Raw genomic sequence first — 5,884 nt, forward strand, 5'->3', positions numbered from 1 at the left:
GACGCCAAAGGAGTGGACAACTTGAGTTAAGTCTACACAAACTTTATTAACATTAATACATACAATGAAAACCACGGAATCTGAAAGGGAGTGAAATAAAACCTCCACCTAAATCAACTATAATCAACGAATTTGAACAAGAGACAAGCCCAGGGCTTGTTGTGGAGGAGAGGTCAAAGTTCAAAAGAAGGGCATGTGGCTGGGAAAAGAGGTTTGGGAAAACTAGGGCTGAATTGCCAGCTGCCCCCAGAGGTAGACAGTCTAGCAGGGGAAAGGGTCAGTGCCCTTGGAGGGGTGATGTCAGGTGACTAGCCTCTGGTAATGCTGCAGGATCACACATGGGCTTGCTGCCCAAGAGGGCATTTCCTAGCTTACTACCTTGTTGAAGCTGCGAGTTGTGTGCCCAGGGCTGAGTCCTACTGCAGGGGTGAATGAACTCAGCACCTCCCGCCTAATGTGCTGCATCCTGGCCAATGAATAATACCCTCTGCGGCTGGCCTCACAGTTCAGAATCATCTGAGAATTCTGCTGGATCCTCCTCAGGTATTTTCTCCTCCGCTCGGATGCTGTAAACACCCAGCACTGGCGAACACTAGGACATCCCCGGCCTTAGACCTTCTCCCCATGGGGGGCTACTGTGAGCATCCCATCTCCGCCATCATCCCCTGCTGGGGTTCGGCTGGAACTTGGATCACCCTTCAGGTGTGGGCTTAGCTCAACACCATCAACTTGTCCTGGTAGATTTGGGACTGCCCCTGACTCTTTCAGCAGTGGTGGTATAAGCTCAATGGCCACAGGACATCTCTCAGGATGCTGGCTAGTGGCAATCTCACCGTGCAGGGATACAGAGATCTCAGAGTCTCCTTGGCCACCTGCAGAATGTTGGGTATTTTGTGGATGATCATAGGAGAGAGAGATCCTGGTGTCTCGTCTAGGCATGTGAAGTCTGCTTGTAATGAATTGGATACTTGGCAGGACTCTTGTCCTGTCCAGTGAGATGCAGTGGTGCCCAGCTTTAGTGGTGGAGAAGGAGCTGGAGATCAATGGAGAAGCCATCAGCCACAAGCCACACTGCCCCATGCCTTTGCAAACAGACTACATGCCAGAGCCCTGAAAAAAGACCAGCCCGGGATATTAACCCTCAGGCATTTGCCCCCTAAGTCCAGCAGCTAGATGTCCTAGTTTAGACTGCTCCTAGACCAACCCTTCTCGCGTGGCCACCTCCCAGGTGATATGGACCTCCCACCTCCTAGAGGAGTCTCAGCACGACCATGGGCCACTCACCCTCAGGAAATTCCTCCATTGGCTTCAGGTCTTTTGCCTGCGCTTGTGTACAAGCTCCATACCTGAAACTTGCGCCTGGAGTTACTCAGGTTTTGGGCCTGCAACGGATCGTGCTCGGTGGGCTGGGAGGCGAGTAGGGGAAATCCTCTTCTGCAGACCCTTCATCTTCCAGGTTCCAGGGTACCTCCTAGGAGAAAACAGAAACACATGCAGGGTGGCATATAACTGGGACAAGAGGGGGCGATTGTGGCTTTTGGGTCCCATACCACTGGGAGTTACCATGACGCACAACCTGGGAGGAATATACCCTTCTCCAGGAGCACATACATGATGTCACTCACATAGGAACCCAAGCACACACATTCACACACACTCACACATTCACTCAAGCACACACAGAGTCCTAGGTGGGCCAGAGAGCATTAGAGTGATGACCTGGTATGTCCTCTCCCAGAGACCCCCTGCTTACAGCTGGGGCAACGCTGGCTCCTGGCCTGCCAAGTCTGAACAGACTCCTCATGCCTTTTACCAGCATCTGAAAGAGGTTCCCTCGCCTTTTCCTGGGGTCTGGAGACCTCGGCATGCAGCAAAACATCTTTGCTGCTCCTGGTTCTCCCTGAAAGTGAACTGGGACGATTTGTCTGTAGAACCTGGCTACCGGGATACCTTGATCTGAGTTTTGTGCTGTGTCATCTCAGGGAAGTGATGTCACACCCTGGGATTCCCTTACCTGTGACTCCTTCAGAGAAGCCCCTCCCCCCTTTGGCTGCTTGTGTCCCTTCCTGTGCCTGTCCATCCACACCACAGACACCAGTATGACTTCCCAAAGCCCTAGGTTGGCTCCATGTAGCCAGGGCCTTAGGAGGGGATGCAAATTTCTGACTGCTGAACCGGCTGGTTGTTCTCCTGCCTAGGACAAGACCTTGGAGCTTCCTTTTCTTCCAGGTTCCTTTTTCCCATTGGCCCAGTAGGGCAGTGTAGCACCTCTCCTAAGGAGGTGCACAGGGCTGGGCCCGGCCTTCCTGCTGTTTCTGTAGGGGAGGCTGTTGTCCTTTGGGTTCGGGCTAATGTTGGCCTTGATAGGCCCATTCCAGAGAGGTTCATCTCAAGACACCAACCAAGATCCACTGCCTCTGCTGTGGGCAAGTCATCTTCCTTCTGTGTGCTTGTCCTCCTGGGGCAATAGAAAATGTCTCAATTCAGCCCACTGTCCTAAGGCCACAACTTTGTTGACCCCGAATGGGCCAGATTCAAGTTCCAGGCCCACAGACAGGGCACGTGTGCTGGATCACTGAGGTGTCCAGGCTCCCTCCTTGCTCAAGTACCTGCTGAACATACTCTGTGGAACTGGGATTGGTTTCTTATTGGGATTAGACCCCAGAGTTGGGCATCCATTCCAGAGCAAATCACATTAGGTCGGCTGCGGCAGCCCCTGCTGCCTGAACGCCAGTGACCTTACTGGAAAGAGGGAGGCTTTCACTCACACACATAGTACATCCAAGTGAATAAGACCCCCTTCCCCTGTGCGTTAGACTGGACAGTCAATGAAGGGTTAGATCGGGGGCAGACTAGAGAAGGCACTGGCTAGCCACATGTCTGCGATTCCTGATGACCTAAGACAGGCGCAGTCCCCGAGGGGCTTCATTATAATTATCTTTGGCGTTCAAATCAGACAAATGGCTAAAGGCCTGTAAGCCTAATCCAGGCATTAAGCCCGCAGTAAAAAACCCCTTCTTTTGGCTGAGAACATGGCTGCTGCCTGATGGAGTCACCAACAAAGCGGTTTAACTATTAACCAGTTGGTCATTGTTCCTGCATAAGAAGTAACATAGCAACCAGTTGATAATTATACTATTTTCTTACCTACTATAGTTTTTCTATATATGTGTAAAATCAGTTTCAGGAAACGCATGATGAAGAAAATAGTGTGGGGTAAAAGTAGTATTGGAATAATCATAATGCTTGTCACATGAGTCAAAACCACAAAAATTAAATGCTTACGTAGAAAAAACATTGATTGTGATCACTGAAAGTAAAATATAACAGTAGTTAAATATTAATACTTTCTGAATATTAATATATTAATATCTGGTATTGGGAAAGAAAAAAGGAAAACTCACTTAAGAAATGCTGTTCTGTATAATCAAAAATAATTGTGTAGAAATAGATGCCTGTAATCAGAACCTTGCGATTGTTTACCGTTCCATGCCAGGGAACATCGATCACATGTACCTGAATGATAAAGTAAATGTCTTTTGTATGCCTAAACATCTCATGCTGAAAAAAATTAACTTGTATGAAATCATCCATTGTTTAAAAAAGGTATAAAAGTGTATGATGATTTTGAGCACATTACATTCAGATATTCACTCTTGAAGTGTGTCTGTCATTTCTGCGCCGAATCCTTGACCGCCTAGCTCAGACTCTCATCCCGGTGTCAGCCTTCCTAATCTGCCACTGTGCCGGTCGGTGGCACCGGCCATTTTCAAACCTTCCCTGTACTCAGTCCTCACCAACCTTCTCTTCCTTTTGCTGTCTAACTCTGATTGACTCTCTCCATTTTTTCGGCCCCTGTCTTCCTCTGCCTCTCTGTATGTACCCCTCTTGCCCTGAGGTCTCCACCTGTGTTCGTCTCTCTGATCCCTTGTAGGGCTAGGCGTGCTCAGCATCCCTCATCTGCTCACACAGGCCGTGGGACCTGCAGAGTCATGGTGAAAACAGGTCAGAGATGCCATCGATGCTTGGCTGGTGGGGTGGAGTGTGGGAGAGGAGAAGGCTGGAGGGAGACTGTGGTTGAGTGGAAAGACACGAGCACTAGGTTACCCAGTAAGGGCAGAGAGAGTGATGCAGCAGATGGGTGGTGTTTGTTGTTGAATCCTGAATTGGGGAGAGTAGCCCAGCCTGTCTCCAGGGTGGTGGAGGGCTCAGGGAAATGATCTGGAGTGCCAGAAACCATCAAGAGGGTGCACTGCCTGGGCACTGGGAGTAGCCCCCTGAATTTGGTCAGGAAGAGCCATCAAAGGTTGTATTCATGGATCCTCTGTCTCAACACATGGTGTCAGGATATGGTAAGGCCAGAAGCTGAACAGAATGCCTGATGGGAGCTCCAGGAATGCTGTGTGCTGTGGCTATGCATTCAGCAGCCCAGAGGCAGTCCTCCAGACCTGCTGAACTAGATCAGTTCAGGAGGAGCCTCTGTGCGGTTGAGCCTCTGTGTGGTTGAAGATTTTGGACACTGCACCAGATCTGCCCATAATGCGCCATCGCTTTTGAGTATTAACCTAAGGAACTTCCCATTGTGCAGGCCCAAATTAGTTGATTATCTGTGGCAATCTACCATTTCCCAAGGTTTACCTCATGATATATAAGCTAAATCAAGCAATCTGTTCTTTGACAATGATCACACACGTTCTAATGATTTATAACTTCATGGACAATAATCTGTTTGATGAAATTGCAGAGCTTGACATCCTATCACATGTCTCTCTCCTTGGTAATCTAATCTTGCAAAATACACATTCTTGTATAGATATGAGTTCGTGAAATGGACCATTATACATGCTGATATACTTTCTCGATTATATAGAGTGCAATGATATAAAGTTGATGTGGCAGCTATTGCTCATCCAGTGTATTCCTAAAATTCACAGAGATCTCAAATTTACTTATACAATGTGTAATAATTCTATTGTGTAGTTTGGCAGATCCTTAAGTTACCACTTGGTTCCATCCCTAAGTACTGCTCTGCAGAATTAGGAACACAGATGGCAGACTGGTGAGGTGAACAGGGCCTGAGGAATGGGGCAGTGGGTGAATTATCTGGTGGATATCCACTAGGGAGGTGATCTTTTCTGCAAGTCAATAGTGAGAAGGAGGCCAGTACTGTGAAGAGACTGGACGCCAAAGGAGTGGACAACTTGAGTTAAGTCAACACAAAATTTATTAACATTCATATATACAATGAAAACAAGGAATCTGAAAGGAAGTGAAAAGAAACCTAAACTTAAATCAACTATAATAAAAGAATTTGAACAAGAGAACAGCCCAGGGCTTGTGGTGGAGGAGAGGTCAAAGTTCAAAGAAGGCATGTGGCTGGGAATAGAGATTTGGGAAAACTAGTGCTGAATTGCCAGCTGTCCCCAGAGGTGGACAGGCTAGGCAGGGGAAAGGGTCAGTGCCCTTGGAGGGGTGATATCAGGTGACCAGCCTATGGTCAGGCTGCAGTATCACACAGGGTCTTGCTGCCCGAGAGGGCATTTCTAGCTTACTACCTTCTGTTGAAGCTGCGAGTTGTTGCCCAGGGCTGAGTTCCTACTGCAGGGGTGAATGAACTCAGCACCCTCAGCCTAAGGTGCTGCATCCTCGCCAATGAATAATACCCTCTGCTGCTGGCCTCACAGTTCAGAATCATCTGAGAATTCTGCACGATCCTCCTCATGTATTTTCTCCTCCAGCTCAGATGCTGTGAACACCCAGCACTGGCGAACACTAGGGACATCCCGGCCTTGGACCTCCTACCAAAGGGGGGCTACTGTGAGCATCCCATCTACGCCATCATCCCCTGCTGGGGTTCGGCTGGAGCTAGGCTCACCCTTCAGGT

Source organism: Talpa occidentalis, unplaced genomic scaffold, assembly GCF_014898055.3.
Source record: "Talpa occidentalis isolate TD23 unplaced genomic scaffold, MPIMG_talOcc4v2.1 talOcc4.12, whole genome shotgun sequence".
NCBI lineage: Eukaryota > Metazoa > Chordata > Mammalia > Eulipotyphla > Talpidae > Talpa > Talpa occidentalis.